Below are 18,080 nucleotides of genomic sequence, written 5' to 3'. Positions count from 1 at the left end.
TCTGACACTTAGCTCTACTGCTTACTGAATGTCACCTTAGACAAATTACCTTTCTAACCTCAACTTCCGTATCTGTAAAATGTGGAGCATAATATCCACATCATAAGATTATTAAGAGGATTAAACAGTTAATACAGAATGTAATTCTTGCCTTATAATAATAAACTCAAATCTCCCCACTACCATTATTATTCACGTTTAATACATTTACGACTTCAGAGGCCACAGGAGGCTGAAAGCATACACCTACCCATGAAGTCCCTCATACAGTAACAGTAAGGAAAATATTAAAGAATGATACTTAACACATCTTGTATATGAATCTGGGACTGTTCCATTTAGCATCTCTACTTAACTAGTCAGTTTACCGGGTATTTCTCCATAAGCTTCAGTCAGATGATTCCAAATTGATTTTTAAGAAAATTCATATAGTAAGCATCTTTGTTTCTCATGTCCCTTACCCCAGGGTAAAATTTACATGTCCTGGGATTTTATGATACAGAACTGTTGAACCCCACTTTCCAAATCCCATTCCTGTCCCAAAGGTAGAGAATACATGTGGAACATAACTCAGAACCAAGTCTACTTAACCAGTTCAACTTACAGACTCCACACATCTAAAACAGATGACCCACCACAGGCTTCCTAACTCTCAGGGTTTTTAGTCTTGTGTCCACCCTTAACAACCCCACACCAAGACCTAGTGCCACACAGGGAAGCACTCAGAGGTGGCTCCACAGTCCATTCACCTACCTAGTCACGTGGTGTATCCCCAACCACCCCCTCCCAGGGAAACCCCTCCCCCCCACATCCCCCAACACTGAGTTCAAGTGCTGAGCCACTGTGCCTCAGCTTCCTCATCTATGGAAAAACCTAATGCTACTCTACTCTCTACTTACCTTCCCAAGCCAGAGTTGAGCTTTTTACTCAGGGCTGACTCACTGAAGAACAGGGGAATGGCACGTTCAGTCACCACTACCCACAACGTTAGCCAAACGGTGGAACAGGAGCCCTACTTGGTGCAACCATCTGACATGTGTATCAGTTCATACTAACCAGCCAACCACTGAATGGCTTTACTGTACCAAGACAATGTGAACTAGACTACTCACCCCCTTAGTACTGTTTATGTATTCCAATGAGCCCCTAAAAATGGTTAATGAGAGTTAACTACATAAACATTTCATGAACTATTAGATTGCACAATGACATCCTCCTGGCTAGTTGGTACTGAGGGTCTTAGTAATTCCAACTCAGTCCAGCCAAGTACTGTAATTAATACAGAATGAACCTATACCTAGGAGACTGAACAGGCAGCCTAATTTTTAAGTGAAGGTTGTTTTCGTTGAATTAACAATTTTACTTTCAAATTTGCCTATTTTCTTTCCCATATTAAAATTTAAAAAAAATTAAAGAAAATTCAAAAACCAGAGGCTATCCCTGGCTGGTGTAGCTCAGTGGATTGAGTGCAGGCCTGTGTACCAAAGGATTGCGGTTCGATTCCCAGTCAGGGCACATGCCTGGGTTGCAGGCCAGGTCCCAGAAGGGACACAAGAGAGGCAACCCCACACTAATGTTTCTCTGCCTCGCCCCTTCCCTTCCCTTCCCCTCTAAAGATAAATAAAATCTTAAAAAAAAAGAGGCTGAATATAATTGTTTTAAACATACAAAATATTGTCAGCCAACGTAAATGTGCCTATAATGAGAGCATCGTATCTGTGTTTGAAGGAAAAAAATAGTTCTTCAGGTAAACTTAGCCTTTGAGGATGTAAAGAGATTGAAGTTATCTTATTTATAATTTTCAAGATAACTTCAAAAATGCTTATTCCATTTATAAGTAAGAGCTACAAGCGCTTAGGATAATTTTGCAGTCTGAGTCCATCAGAGACCATCCAATCTAAGGCCATACCTTTTCTTTCAATTCAAAGGACTTACAAGTTGTTCAGTAGGAGGCCTGGGATGCTTCCCTATCTTTTCCTCAGCCCATCTCACTGTATCTGCCCTGTCAGTCACAACAAAGGTTAAAAAAAGCAAATACATACCTAATTCGAAGTTTAAGTATATCGTGGAAATACATGTAACTACAGAATAAATAACCTACCTCACAACGAACATATTATTTGTACTACCCAAATATTAAACAGTTAAGAGTAAGGTTTAAACTTGTGATTGTTCCCTTTAGTCAATACTTAGTCTTCTACTATATCTTATTCATATAATCTTAATAATTTTATTTTTCTTTTAAATTCTTTACATTAAATACTTTCTTCTTCCCATAAACTCGCAATTATTTTACCACTAATAAGGCTTCTTTGAAGAAACAGGTTTCAAAATCAAAATCAAAGCTATCATGATAAAAACTTGTCATGTCTCTCTTGTCCTCCATTCTCCAGTGTGCCCAGTTTTACAGCCTCTGCAGCTTTTCCATTAAAAGTTCAGAAATTAGATTGTGTTTTAAAAATAGAAGGCACAAAAAAAAAGAAAGAAAGAAATCCTTCTTCAAAAGCTAAGAGAATACTTGGCACAACTCTGAGAAACCTGTTTCTGTTAACCAAGCAAGCAGGCTGCTGCCCCTCCCCCCAAGCTTCTAATACAGACCATGACCACAGGCAAATGAAAACCCTCTGAGGAGTCTCCCGCTACCGCACGGCCACCTGCATGCGGACCTTCGCGAAGAGTGACGTTAAGTCCTGAGGCCGTCAAATCTTGTCAACTTTGTATTTAAATATGAGTTCCTAGTATCACGGACAGAATGTGCTTCCTAAAACAAACTGCTGGCTCTATTACAGATGCCCCCAATTTCCCCTCCTCTGCCCTCCTCCAGCCAGCCTGTCCCCACCAGCACCTCCAACGCACTGCGGACTACATCCACAGGCTCCGTACAAATGTTCTTTGACTAATTTCTTCCGCTCCCCCACCCCCTCGACAGCTGTCAGCCTATTCCATGTCTCCATGACTTTGTTCATCAGTTTATTTTCTTCATTTAGATTCCACATGTACATGAGATCATACGGCATTGGAACTCTTACCCTTTGCAACAGCATGGATGGACCTGGAGATTATTATGCTAAGGGAAATAAGCCAGTCAGGGAAAGTCAGATACCAGAACACACTTTTTTAGTCAAAATAATTAAGAAAAAAGTAGAATATTGAACTTGCTATAAATCTGTAACAGACTTAAAACACTACATAGTATCTATGATATTGGTTTAAATTTATTCATATACAATTCCATTTGTTAATGTCCTCCCCTTCTAATTCTACATTTTTAGATGAACTACCAGGAGCTTTAAAATAAACTGTATCAAAATCCCCTTCTCCAGATGTTTAAGGAATTTAAACGGTTCCCTTTTAACAATTACACCAAGGACACGCACACAAGTGAATCGGTTCCATTTTTCACCCATTTCTTTAGTCACAAGACTCGGAATATGGGCAGTTCACGGATGCGAAGAGAAGGGATGCTACATTTTAGAATTCAAGTCATGGGGTTCCTCAAACAGTCCATGAAATTCACTCTGCTTCCTAATACTGTTACCCTGTATAAAACTCACAAACCTCTTTTCCCTTTTTGGCTGCCCACTCCAGTCTAGGCAGAATCCCGAGACAGGTAGCTCTGTCACTTGATTCTCAGACACCGCCTCCCAGCCCAGCCCCCAGGCAGAGGTACTCAACTCCAAAACCACTTCTCCATCTATCCCAATCTAGCCGACCCTCTATAAAGTAATACTAATTGCAGTCACTTTCATAAATGCCATACCTACTGTTTAATATGCAGTGAATTATATTTGCAATATCAGTTTCATGTAAATCTAAACTCTGCTGATTCATTCTTGGGTAGAAATTTGAAGTCTGGGATTTCCATAACCCACGAATCACAAGTGGAATTCGCAAGGAAAGTACTGTGTCCCAGTGGATGTACTCAGTCACTTCAAAGCACTTTTCCGTTGGCCAAGGACATCACCCAAGACATAGGAAAGAACTGTCTAAAATAAAGTGACAGCATGCCAATGGGCAAGGTTAGGGTTACACGCGCTTCATTTAAAGATGGTAACCTTGGATATGTACACAAAAGGCCCGGAAGAACCCACTCCAAATTGGTAGGGGGTAGTACCTAGCAAAAGAATTGGGGGAAAGGCCCGGAAGAACCCACTCCAAATTGGTAGGGGGTAGTACCTAGCAAAAGAATTGGGGGAAAGGCAAGGTTACCCTTTTGTTTACACTTTGATACTATTTATAGTTTTTAATAATAAATACACTCTTGAGTAGTTTCTTTTTAAAATCAGTAGAAAATATAAGGATTAATAAATTCAACTAACATGTGCAAAGATTTTGAAATGATTTTCTGAAACAAGACAAATATCAACAATCCTGATCCTAATAGATAAAATTAGATAAAAAGTAGGTACAATTACATTTATTGTTTTACAGTTTCAAAGAGCTTTACCAACACTGCTCCTGGTAACAGTTCTTTCCAATTTCTTTTGCTTCTCAGAATCCTAAAAATCTTTCAAGCTGCTTGATCCTTAAATTCTTGCCCCCAAATCTCACAAGCTATAATTCACTTCACAAGGAAAGAATAAAACCGTGCAACTATAATTAACATGCAGAATTTGCTATAGGTTAACAAAAAGCCCACAGTCCTTTTCCTGGCCTTGAACCCGCTTCCATTAAAATGTCCAGTTAGAAACTTAAAATAATACATAAATTTAAAATGACCATCACATGCTGAATCAGTAATACCAGCCCAGTGAGCACTAACCTTTGCAAAATAAAGAGGCTGCTGAGTTCTAACGGAACACAGATGCATAATGAAATCAAACTGAGGAAAGGAAGGTAAATTATGTTGCTGAATAACATGGCTTAATGTCCCAATGGGGTCAGAGTTAAAATTGGTATGAAAGCTACCATCTCGTACCTTCATAATTCTATTATCACAAAATGGGAATAATTAACTTTGAGTTCAGTCACACTTGAACTTGATATTATTTTATGCCTAGTAGAGATATTTTGTAATTAAAACATTTTACCAGTTGACAATGGCAGGAGGTACTGGCAGCGTCTTCACGATAGGCACCCTGGTTTCGACACCTTCGAAAACAAACACACGAGATAAGCATCCCTGCTCGCAGTCTGGTGAATTAGAGCCTTTTCCTGGAGACATTTCTACTTCCAAACCTCAACAAAGAATTTCTGCTGAGTTTTTCTGGACACATCATATTAGCAAATGACATTTTATCACACAATTTTGACCAAAAAGCATACCATGGACCAATACACACCTAGCAGAATGGCCAAAACACAAAGCACTAACATCGCCAAATGCTGACAAGCAGGCGGAGCACTGGGAACTCCCATCCACCCCTGGGGAAATGCGAAAAGGCTCGCCCACTTTGGAAGGCAGCTGGCCGTCTCTGACAGACTCAACATACCCTTACCGTAGGATCCAGCCATCAAGCTCCTTGATGTTTACCCAAAGGAGCTGAAAATTGATGCCCACAGAAAACACTGCACACAAATATTTACAGTGGCTTTATTCATAAGTGCCTAAATGTAAAACTAACCCAGATGTCCTTCAGTGGGTGACAGGACACACTGTGGTACATGCAGACGATGGGATACTATTCAGTGCCAAAAAGAAACAAGCAACCAAGTCAGGAAAAGACATGGAAGAGCCTTAAATGCATTTTACTAAGTGAAAGTCAGTCTGAAAAGGCCACATACTGTATGACTCCAACTATATGACATTTTTAAAAAGGCAAAGCTGTAGAGACGATATGGAGAGTTCAGGGTTGCCATGGGTTGGGGAAGAAGCAAATAAAGGCAGAGCACAGAGGATTTTTAAGGTAGTGGAACTACTATGTAGGGTAGATATATGTCATGACATGTCTGTCCAAATCCATGGGATATATAATACCGAGAGTCAACCCTAATGTAAACCAAGGACTCTGGGTGATAAAGACACATTGACGTTGGTTCAGTGTAGATTCATCAGTCATAATAAATGGACCACTCTGGTGCGGGACGATGATAATGGAGGAGACCACGCATATGTGAGGGCAGGGGGTATAGGTGAAATCTCTGTATCTGCTCAATCATTCTGTGAACCTGAAACTGCTCTCAAAAAAGTCTATTTTTTTAAATGTACGTCCAAAACTTTTTAAGTGTATCAAGTTTTTTCACTCACTAGGATGACGGTCAAAAGAATTACCAATATTTATAAACAGTTATTTCACTGTATACACAACACTTTCACATGTTATCTTGATGATTTTCTCAGTCAAGTGGGAAGCAGATAGCTGTCAACACAGTTATCCTAAAAACGTATTGACATCAGCCTAAACTCACAGAGCTAGTAAGTAGAGTTAATTTCCTCATCCCTTGGAAGGCAGCCAGATATACTTTAAAAAAATAAAATAAAAACAAGCCTTAATCCCTGCTGTTTCTTAGGCCTTAATCCCTGTTGTTTCTTAGTAGCTATGACTCTAGACAAGTTCATTGATTTATCCATCTAGCTTTGCTCTAGACAAGTTCATTCATTTATTTATCTATCAATTTGTCCATGGGGGGGGAGGGGCAAGGATCTTACAGAAATTAGAACATACACAAAAATTCATATCCGTAACATCTGCAGAACTTCCATAAGTAAAAAATAAATAACTCAAACAAAACAAAACAAGACAAAACAAGACAGCTATTGCCATCATTGGGAAAGTGCAACCACTTTGAAAAGCAAGTTGGCAGCACCTACCAAAAGCTGAAAATGTAAATTCCTATGACCTAGCAAATCCCTTCTAAGAAGTGGGCCGTGGAGAAACTTCAGCAGTGACGAAACATGACAGGCCCTAGTATTTAACTGGCCCTCAATAAACGTTGCAGCTCCCGGACAAATATTTGCTAAATGCCTACCCTACTCAGCTCCATACCTAATGATTTTCATTCCATGGTACTCGAAAAGTTCCTACTCCAGTGGTAGAGACAGACAGGATTTTGACATGTCAAAAGCTTCTGGAGAAGCGCATAGACTATATTTAAAAAGGCAAACACAGTCCTCTGTCTAGGAGGGGAAGAGAAAGTCAAAAGGAGTGACTATGAAGAGTTGACTGGATCCATACGTTTTTGGCCAAGGAGTCAATCTCGTGAAAGAACTGGAGGCAGTAGTAACAGTATCTGTAAACGTACAGAGATATTATCAAAAAAAGGGGGCATTTAAGACAACCATAAGTCCTTGTAGTAGGCTGATAAATTAACCCAAAGGTATCAGAGGCCCAATCCTTGGAACTGTAAGTGTTGCCAAAATGGGAAAAGGGTCTTTGCCCGTATGATTGATTTGGAGATGAGCAGGCAACTCTGGATTTCTTGGTGGGCCTGAAACACCATCACCAGTGTCCTTCTAAGAGGCAGGCAGAGGGCGATCTGACACACAGAGAGAAGAAGAGGTGAAGACGGAACAGAGGGACCTGAAGATGCTGGCCTGGAAGACCGGGTCTGCACGGATGCGGCCCTCACGGAGGCTCAACAGGCAAGAACAGCTCCTCCTCCAGAGCCTCTGGAAGGACCACAGCTCTGCCAATACCTCAGTTTCAGCCCACTAATGCTGATTCGACATTTGGCCTTTGTAATTGTGAGAGAGTAAATTTCCGTTGTTTCAAGCCACCAAACCTAAGGCGTTACAACAGCTCCAGGAAACAAACACAGTGTCTCACTGCCCTGCACGCCGGGCTGAGTTCAGTGCTGAGGGGGTCAAGCATCGCCCAGGTCTCTGAAGAACCAACTCAGGTTTTTTACACAGGAGAACAGCATAACCCCATCTGTTTCACAATGTTAAACCTAGTGCCAATATTGGGAATTCATTAACGGAAAAAGACATTAGAAACAAGAGGATGTATCCAAACCAAAAGTCCAGACAGAAAATGTAGTTCTTGATCAGCAGATATTTGAGGAAAAGCCCATCCAACTGATAGACAAAGACAAAGACAAAAACAAAAAGGAGAAAGGAGAGAAGGTCCTGGCCAGGCAGCTCAGTTGGTTAGAACACTGTCCTGATACATCGAGGTTGTGGGTTCAATCCCCCATCAGAGCACATATAAGAAACAACCAATAAATGCTTAAATAAGTGGAAAAAAATCAATATCTCTCTCCTTTCCCCTCTCTCTAGTACCAGTACAATTTTTTAAAAATTTAAAGAAAAAGGGGGAAGGAGAAAACTCAATGGAAATAGACAATGTAGGAAATAAAAGCAACATGCTTTAAATATGTATATATAATTAATATTCTCAAAATATGAGAGGCTATTATATGGATGAAACAAGGATGCTATGGGCTATGCTATGCTAAGGACTGAAAATAAGAAAAAGCTCTAGGAAATCAATAATAGCACTTGAAATTNAGTACAATTTTTAAAAAATTTAAAGGGGGAAGGAGAAAACTCAATGGAAATAGACAATGTAGGAAATAAAAGCAACATGCTTTAAATATGTATATATAATTAATATTCTCAAAATATGAGAGGCTATTATATGGATGAAACAAGGATGCTATGGGCTATGCTATGCTAAGGACTGAAAATAAGAAAAAGCTCTAGGAAATCAATAATAGCACTTGAAATTAAAAAGCCAATAAACATATTAGAAAATAAGGTTGAGGATATTTTCCCAGAAAGGAATGCAAAAAATAAAAACAGGAGTCAAAAAGATTTTTAAAAATAACATGTCAAATTAATCCAAAAGACCAAGTTCCACTAAAAGAAGGTCTAGAAAGAACAAGAGAATGAAGAGTCAGAAACTCCTGAAGCACTCTGCACTAAAATATCCCAGAGCCTATGGACTTCAGAATGAAAGGGCCAGCTGAGCAGGGAAAGGGGGAAATAGAAACTGCCCTCTAGACACAGCCTGTGAATTAATTCTCAGGTGTAAGAATCTCATAAAAGCTTCCAAAACACAAAAATCAGGTCACCTACAAATACGGTGATTCTGTAACTCATCAACAAATAATGATACTTTTTAAGAGCACATGCTGGAAAACCTAATTTGAGCGTGTTCCAGAAAACCAGGATCCACAGTCGCCCTTTCTGTGAGGAATAAGAACCATGCTGGCATCAGACGTCTCAGCAACACTGGAAGCCAGAGGGCCACCGTGCCTTTAAAGTTCTGACAGAAATGAATTTTAACCCACAACTCTACTGAAAAGGATGACGTGACATGCTCGGCCTCTCGGCATCCTGTTTGAGTCTTCTTGCTCCCAGGGCCTTCAGGCTAGTAGCTTCTGCTGAGTCCTGCACGTAGACACACTAAACATTAGAGGAATTCTGCTTGCAGCTTGAGGAGATAAGCAAGTCCCGTTTATCAAAGATTTGCAGGAACCTTGGACTGAACTCACGTCATATAGCACAATCTTTCTCGGACCCTTGCAGGCATGCCGATTATCTACAGTTGATCATTCACCTCTAGCCCCTCCCATTTTCCCTTCCCTGGACATAAAAAAACCTGAACTCTGTACTCTGTTAAGATGGATGGATCTGAACCACCAGGAAGTCTCCCATTTCCTTTGTCGGCATCTTCGCGATCAATAAACCTTTCCTCACTCCAAACTCTGACATTGCGAGCTTTGGCCTTTCTAAGCGTTTTAACCAAATTACTATAAAGAATACAACTTAGGCACGGACTAGTAGAAGAGATGCATAAGGCAAGGGATGGAGGAAAGGGGGTCACAGCTGAGCTTCCAACTCTCTGCCACGCCCCACCTCCCTACAGCCTCCGCCTCTGCCTCTGGGTGCAGAGCTCCGCCTCCAGCCTCTTCACTCCTTAGGGAGTCTAGGGGAAACCACCCCATCCTGAGGCTGTTCAGGAGCCCCAACCGACACCCCTTCATTAGCACAAACTCAGATGTGGTCAAAAGGAGTTCTTCCATTTGTCTGTTTAGCTCACACAAAGGCAAGGTATTAACAGAAAAGAATAGTTTGAAGAGTCCAGTTCACAGACAGCAGCCACAGAGACCCCGCTTCCTGCGGGAACTTTTGGAGGAAAGGGGGTGACACCTTCGATCGGACTAAAGACAAGCCTATCAGGAAATTCAGAGGACTTAGGGACTCTGTTCCCAAAACGGGGATGGAGACCAAATATATTTTTGAATACCACAGGACTCTAGTGCTATCATTCTCCATATTTTAGTAGTTTAAGTGGAAAGGAAAGGTGTAATGTGATCATGTTAGTTTTTTTTAAGTATTTAAAAACAGTAAATATCAATTAACTTTAAAAGGATCATCTTACTAAGAAAAAAAAACTCCTTGAACTTCATAAAAGTATACATATTTATCAGAAGCCAACAGCAAATGTCATACTCAAAGGTACTTTCCATTAAAGTCAGGAACAACACAAGCAATTTGGCTATGACCGTAAGGAAAACTCCAGCCCTACAACCACTAGCCACATGTAGCTACTGAACACTTTTTAGTGAGGTCTGTCCGCATTACAATGTGCTCTAAATGTAACAGGGACGTCCAACCTGCAGCACAGGATGGCTGTGAATGCAGCCCAACACAAAATCGTAAATTTATTTAAAACATTATGGGATTTTTTTGTTTGCATTAGTGTTTGTATATTTAATGTGTGGCCCAAGACAACTCCTCTTCTTCCAGTGTGGCCCGGAGATGCCAAAAGTTTGGACACCCCTGATAAGATATACACAGAATTGCAAAAACATGGTATGAATAAAAAAGATGTAAAACATCTGATTAATAATTTTTATATTGATTATATGCTGAAATAAAATTTGGGATATACTGAATTAAATAAAATATATTAAAATTGCTGTTTCTTTTTACTTTATTTCATAGGCTCTTAAACTGAAATTTTAACTACCATGGCTAGAAGTCTATCAAAAGGAAGGGTTTATTAGGCCACTGCTAGTAAGAAAAAGACAAGTTTGTGGGGCAGGAAGTCTAAAGCACCAGCAGCATGGCTAAGTGGGAAAGGCTAGCATGTCTCCCCTCTCGGAGTTGGCAAGTGTTTCTTATACATCAAGGAGGGGGAAGAAAAATGCAGGCCGCTCTGAAGAAATTTACATTAGCTACTGACAAAGAGACAGGAAACAGTGAGATGGGGTAGTTCTGGGACGGGCGCAGCAGGGCGCACGCAGAAGTTTGCATCAGCTGTATGCAGCAGTCAGTGACCTGGGGAGTGAACAGGGGGCTCCTGGGGTTCCACGGAGCCCGGTCATTCCCTCTTTAGTTCCCTGTGGAAACAGTCGCCTGCAAGTTAATCTAAAATTCCGACAGACACTCAGGAGCTGAGCAGTCTTTTGTTGGCTTTGGCTTAGAGTTGTTAATTGATTACCCCCTCTCAACTCTTCCTTCCACCCTCTGGCCTACTGTAATTTAATTTAGGACATCTCAGAATTTTCTCCTTGTCAATGCTCACTAAATATCTAAGCTTACGTATATGGCCCACATTTGTGGCTCTCGCTGCATTTCTTTTGGAGAGCACCACAGTCTAGCCAATGCAATAATGAGAAACAGAAACGAGGGGTATGAATACTGGAAAAGAAGACACAAAATCGTCACTGCTGGCAGCTAACTGGCTGACAAAAAATTTTTTAAAAAGCCATCTGAAAACTATCTAACCAGGGGGAGAATCACTAAGATATCTCAATATTAGGTACATATTCAAAACTGGCAGTTGTCCTATATACTAACAACCAGTTGAAAATGAAAAGGGAAAAGATCTTAGTCACACTAGCAAAAGCAACTTTAAAACACTTAATGTACACAGCACTTTAAACGTGTGCATAGATAATGTGCTATGTATTACACACATGTACATATACACGTGTGTTTTGCATATGTATTAAAAGTGCTACAAAAAGATATTAAAAGATCTGCATACATGGAAAAACAGGCTAGTTGCGGGGTAGAAAGGATTATTACAACCCCACCAAAACTAACCTCCAAACCAAATACAATCCCAACCACAAAATCCTACTAGGATTTGGTTACTTATTTTGTACGGTTACTTGATACATCAATCCCAAAGTTTCCCTAGAAGAAGACATCCAAAGATCAGCTAAAATCTCACTAGAATATGCACTAGAATACTAAAATATGCACTAGAATACTTAGTGCATATTTGCCCAGAAGGTACAAAGACTGCCAAAGTAAACTCAAACTTCAAGGTTCAGCCGAAGCCTTTATGTGAAGTCCTCCTGGGTCCCACAGACGGCTCTGAAGGGCCCCAGTGTGCCATGACACCCCGCTCCACTCCTGCCTCACACACAGTGCCACAGAAAAGCACAGAGGGAGAAACCGCAAGTACCCTGAGATAACTGGAATGCAGGAAATATGGGGGAAGTCAGAAATACAAATGGAATACAGTAGCATGTTGTAAATAGAATGAGACAGGTTTTTAAGTGAGGTATTTGACCAAATTTGTTCTTTCAGAATGATTGGTTGGGTCAGCACAGAAAGCAAACCAGAGAGGAGTGCAGGTGAAGGCCCGAGTTTATGGAGGTACTCAGAGACGCAGCAGGACCCACTGCAGAGACTCTTCCGAGGTACAACCAACAACAGGACACGGGGACGTGTGAATACTAATCTTTGAAGATCAGTGCCAACACTTCTTACACAGATATGAGGGAACGGGAGAAAGAGCAGATACACATGAGAGAGCACGTGCAGAGGGCTGGCTATGAAGTGTGAGGAACGGCCAGAAGAGGTGGTTAGGATGCTGGCACAAATACAGGACTGGGGCTTCAGAGCCACAGCTGTAGCTTTTGGAGTCATCACGGACTCTATCCATATGAAAGTCAAAACCACCGAATCCCGCAACAACAACAGGGAAGTGAGCTGCGTGGGTCCACTTACACATGGATTTTTTTCAATAAATACATATAGTACTGTAAACTTATTTTCTCTTTCTTATTAACATTTTCTTTTGTCTAGCTTACTTTCTTGTAAGAATACCATATATAATACATATAACAAAATATGCGTTAATCAACTGTTGATGTTACTGGTAAGACTTCTTGACTTCTTGTCAGAGGTAGGCTATTCATAGTTACGTTTGGGGGAAGTCAAAAGTGATATGAGGCTTTTCAACTATGCAGCAGGGTTCTTGCCAAGTTGTTCAAGAGTCAACTGTATACCCACTTGCAACATAAAAGGATTAAGGACAAACTACAAAAGCCAGCTAAGAGAAGTAAAGAAGCCAAGAGCAGTGTCCTAGAAGCCAAAGACAGACAGGAGGATGGATGAGGACACTGTCGAGAGTGTCAGAGGCTACAGAGAAGACGACGAGTGGGTATGACATGAAAGCCCAAGCAGTTGGTCTGGCCTGAGACAATCCATCATTCTTTTTGCATTCATGATCACATAATTTTTAAATTTATCTCCACATGTTACTCAACCTGCTAGCTATTCAAATACATATTGTATCAACAGTAAGTCTACCCTGAGAGAATTCCTGAGTTCCCACTAGTAAGCACATACTGGTCATTTTGATGTCAGGTTGTAGGTGGCAGAGATGCAACGACTGATTCACATCTTCTGTGCGCTGGGCCCTGGGTGGGCACCTGTGATGAAAGCACAAAGTCCCTGTCCCCACAGAGCCACCTTTGCACTGGAGGAATTCCTTACACCAGCTACTCTTCCCAGAAGGAGCCCAAAAGAAACACACCATATTTTAGACTTACCTTAAAAGAAAAATAGCAAACACAATTAGTAATTTATAAAGCTATTTGGAATCAACAAGAAGCACAAAACTAGTCACCTACAGTTAACATGCCTGTCCTTTGGCATCATACTATATATATAAACATTATTAACTTATCATACAGACAGCTCTCAGACATCTGTGGATAAAGTAGCCATACATCAAGAGCAATTCCCTAATACTGATTCATGTTTCTGGGTTACGCCCCATCCAAACTTCTACTGTGTGATAATACATGATACAGTGCAAGAATACACAGTTTAAGACTTTCACAAAAGAATTCAAATCATTATACATGCCAGTTTTACTAGGCCCACCATTTTTCAAACAAACTTGCAGAGACACGCTCCCTAAATCCAACACCCCTCAGTTGATTCCCCAGAGCCAAGTAACCCAAGCCCTTCAGTTCCATCCCAAATTCAGCTCATCTCTAAAGCTGTCCCCAAGCTAATAAGCCTCCAAGCACGGGCCTAGCTTTCATCCGGTAGCTCACCATCTCAAAACTCTAAGATCACGAAACCCTGTTGGTAAAAACCACTGGCATTCCAAACATGTGAGCCTTCAATACTGTGCATACATGCTAATGTTCCACCAGATTGTGCACAAAATAGAGAAAGTTTTTAAAATAAGAAATAAAAGTTCTACCATTTTCTTCCAGCACCCAGAGATGGGTTGAACGCATGCCCCAGAGCACAGGTACCCTACAAGCAGACATCATCCTTATCCTAAAAACTGAAGCTCTGGGGTTATGTGATTTGCGTGGTCACAAAACTAGAATGAGGTAGAACCAGGTGATCTGGGGATTCAAACAACTCTGTGGTCAGAAAGCACAAGCCCCCTGTCACTCCTCTGGACTGCGCCAATCTCTCCCTACACTGCCTCTCTGACCTCACTACCCGCCAGCCACTGCCTCCCACAACCCACCCACTCCAGGTGCTGCTGGAGAGAGCAGGTGTTTTTTCTATGCCTCAGAAAATAATACACAGGCCCTGGTCAGGTAGCTCAGTTGGTTAGAGCATCATCCTGATGATATGCCAAGGTTATGGGTTCGATCCCAAGTCAGGGTGCACACAAAAATCAATCAATAAATGCATAAATCAGTGCAAGAACAAATCAACCTCTCTAATCAAAATTTTTTAATTAACTGAAAAAAAGGAAAATGATATACAGGCTAAACATTTTAAATTTCTAATGAAGGTACTATGCTGTATAAGTGGGCATCAGCCTATTAGTCAGACCAAGTTTCAGAGTAAATGATGAATACAAATTCTTAGACTCTAACATATAAACAATATGGAAAATTATAATACAAAAGGAAAATGACTTAGAAAAATAGTAATTGTGAGTATGTAAAAAATGAGTCCATGTATTATGCTTCATCTGGTATAGTTTCAATTAGTGTTAATTCTGTTTATATTAAAATTGTTAAGTTCTAAGATTAATTCATTCTGGTTTTCTATGGAACTAAAATAAAGTCCTTGCTTCACCTTAGAAAGAGGTAACTATCCCACCCTTCCCCCAAACAAGAGGTTATCAAGTCCAGAGATCAAGTCAGTCTCCAAGGGGAGAAGGTTTCCAGTTGTTTCATTCTTACAGTAAAAACACCAAAGTGAAAGTCCACAACGAGAGTACTGAAATCCCAATAAAAGTAAAATAACTAAAAATAACAAACTTTTGTAGTTAAAGTGGGCACTCTTTATAATTTTAGCCAAAATGATACTGAATAGTTAAAAACCCAGAAAGAGCAATGCAGAAAAGGTTACATATCTACAAAACCAATTTAGAACTAAAATAATATTTAAAAAGCTAAGACCATCTCTGCAGCAGGGTAGTTAGTATCCAATAAAACCTATGCAAGTACCCCAGTGAATTCCAGTAACAAACACATCAGTGAACACACAGGGCGAAATGCACAAAGCTAACTAATAAAATTTCAAAGAAACCTAAGACGGAAATGTGGCACAGAAAACAAAAAGCCTCAACCAAGTAAAATGAAAAGGTAGAATGGGAGGTGAAGACAAAAACACTGATGGAGAAGCAGATCCTAATTTTGTTGAGCAAGAAAGTGTTACGGACAAGGGAACAGGGCTCCAGGCAAGCTAAACAGCCAGACAACGCCAACTGCCAGGCCTGCTGTGCGCAGCGCCACAAGGCGGGGCCACACCCGCAGTCACAGCGGCAGGATTGGAAAGAGCTTGGGCCAGACCCCTGTGCCCTTTCTCTAACAACTCAGAGCCCATACGGTTGTCTTCACTTGCTGGCTGCTCAGACTAGGACCTTTCATCCACTCAACAATTACTTTCTGACTCAAAGGAATCAATAAATACATGAGTTTATGCCAGGACTTAACTCTGTCCTCCAAACCAAGCTTCGTGTTTCGCTTCCCTCCTGGGATGTGATTTATCCTCACAGCTTCCCTGGTCCTCCCAAAAAGCTGATGCCTCACTTTTACCCATTAATCCTGTTCTTCCCCAACTGCCCTGGACATCTCCATTTGACTACCTTCCTCAAACTCAACTTTTTCTTGAAATTCAACCTGTCTCGTTTTGCTCAACTGGCCTTTCCCTGGCTACTCTACTCTGTCCTCTGTACTGCTCTCATTATCCACATCTTGTATGCATCTTCCTACAGCTTCACTACTTGTCCTTAAATGGTTACTATTTCTCAGCCTCCTTTAAGTGATGTATGCTTTTATTTATATAATGGCTTTACTCATACACCAGATTCAGAATTTACCACTTACCAAAACACTACTTCTGAGGGTCAGAGAAAAACAAAACAAACAAAAACAAACAAGAGGCACAAGGTAACTTGGAGGTGATGACCCTGTCTATTACACCTTGATGGTGGTAATGGCTGCACAGGTGTATGCATGTCCAAACTCATCAAATTGTACACATTAAATATGTGCACATTTTAATGTATCAGTTAAAGGACAGAGAAAGGAGAAAGAATGAAGGAAGAAGAGAGAAGTGATTCTGTAGAAAGGTGTTCAAAAAGACTGTCATCAGTGAACTAACAGTGGGCTGCTTTCCATGAGAATTTAACAATTCTTGGCAACTTTATGGAAATTGCTTAGGGCTTCATGATAACATACTGATTTCTATCAGTTCAACGACAGGCCTGTCTCCTGTTACTGCAGAAGTGTCCCTCCCCCCAGCCTGTGCTTTGGATCTCATCCCCTCCCAGCCTCTCAGGAACTTAGTATCAATGACTAACACTTTTCTCATCCATATTCAACCTCTCCCACTCAACTCACACCTTCCCAGTCACTAAATCCAACGGACTGGATTCAATTTTCCTCTCACAGGAGCATTCCACAGTACTAACCGCTTCCCCCTAGCTACAGGGGCACCTGCTGCTGGCTGCCCACTCACTTCCCTGGCCACTCCTCTGGGCTCCTTCGCAAGCTCAGCCTCTTCTCCCTAGCTCCATGCCAGGCCTCCTCCTGTTCTTTTTCTAGTCTCTCCATAGACAATCTCACCCATGCCGGGTTTCAGCCATCACCTCTACACTGATGGCACCAAAATGGCAACGTAGTAATAACATCTCCTTCTCCCTTCCCTATCCTGCTAATCCCCATGTCTGAGACTTTACCTCCAAATCTCCATCTTCTTGCTCACGATATAAGGCTATTAAGGAGAATCAAATGAGCCAACATGATAGTACTCTGAAAAAGGGGGGAAAAACACTTAGTCTGAGTATTAGTATTTTTTAATAGAAGCCTTGAAGAACTTTCTCAAGTTCATTTTTTATTTATTCCATATGGCACACCTAACACAGTAATTTGTATGGAAATGACCTTCAGTAAATATATTGCAATGATCGTTTGTACTGCTTTAATACATATTCAACTGAAATATTCACATATTTAACAGCTTATATTTCTCAAATCATGTCATCATTTTTATCTCCTTTGAAGTGAGAATTACTCTGTAACTGTAAACTATGCTGGATACTTTTGATAATTATGATGCTTATTATCTAAAGTCAGAAAATCCTGTCACCTTTTTGGGCCTTGCTTTGCTGAAAATATCCAAATCCCCTCCTCAAGTCCGAATCACATAAAGATTCTTGCTTCCTTCCCAATGGTGAATTTTGAGAGAGGAAAACTTAAGCATTACAGGAATATTTAAGTTTTAAGTACCCTGAAGGCAGACAGAATAACTACTTGAAAAAGTTCTCTATCTCATTTTCATATCTTGCAATGAGTGATATTCTGATTAGGAACAGATATTGTGAAATGAAATGTTGCTCAAAAGTTCTCAGACCCACTAGGTACATTTCATTACAGCCTCAGAATGCACGATTGTCATTCTAGTAAAATCTCACCATATCAGTTCAAAAAACTGCCTAGACTACATTCCCATCTAAATC

General features: G+C 40.6%; 1 protein-coding gene across 3 annotated transcripts in view; it reads right to left on the bottom strand.

Moving 5' to 3' along the window:
- Positions 1-18,080, bottom strand: part of ACSL3 (acyl-CoA synthetase long chain family member 3) — a 60,754-nt gene that overhangs the window by 40,267 nt on the left and 2,407 nt on the right. For 2 of the 3 annotated variants that reach the window (XM_037029388.1, XM_037029389.1), the window contains exon 2: positions 5,031-5,091. The gene's annotated coding sequence lies outside the window, so the exon portion shown is untranslated. Of the gene's footprint in view, positions 1-5,030; positions 5,092-17,300; positions 17,326-18,080 lie in introns of those variants that run through there. The other variant, XM_037029390.1, reaches the window with a different exon arrangement.

The sequence above is a fragment of the Sturnira hondurensis genome, unplaced genomic scaffold (genome assembly GCF_014824575.4).
Source record: "Sturnira hondurensis isolate 20B ecotype Veracruz unplaced genomic scaffold, ASM1482457v3 Scaffold0020237, whole genome shotgun sequence".
NCBI classification, from domain to species: domain Eukaryota; kingdom Metazoa; phylum Chordata; class Mammalia; order Chiroptera; family Phyllostomidae; genus Sturnira; species Sturnira hondurensis.
The sequence above is the reverse complement of the archived record's forward strand: the minus strand, read 5'-3'. Positions and strand labels throughout refer to the sequence as shown.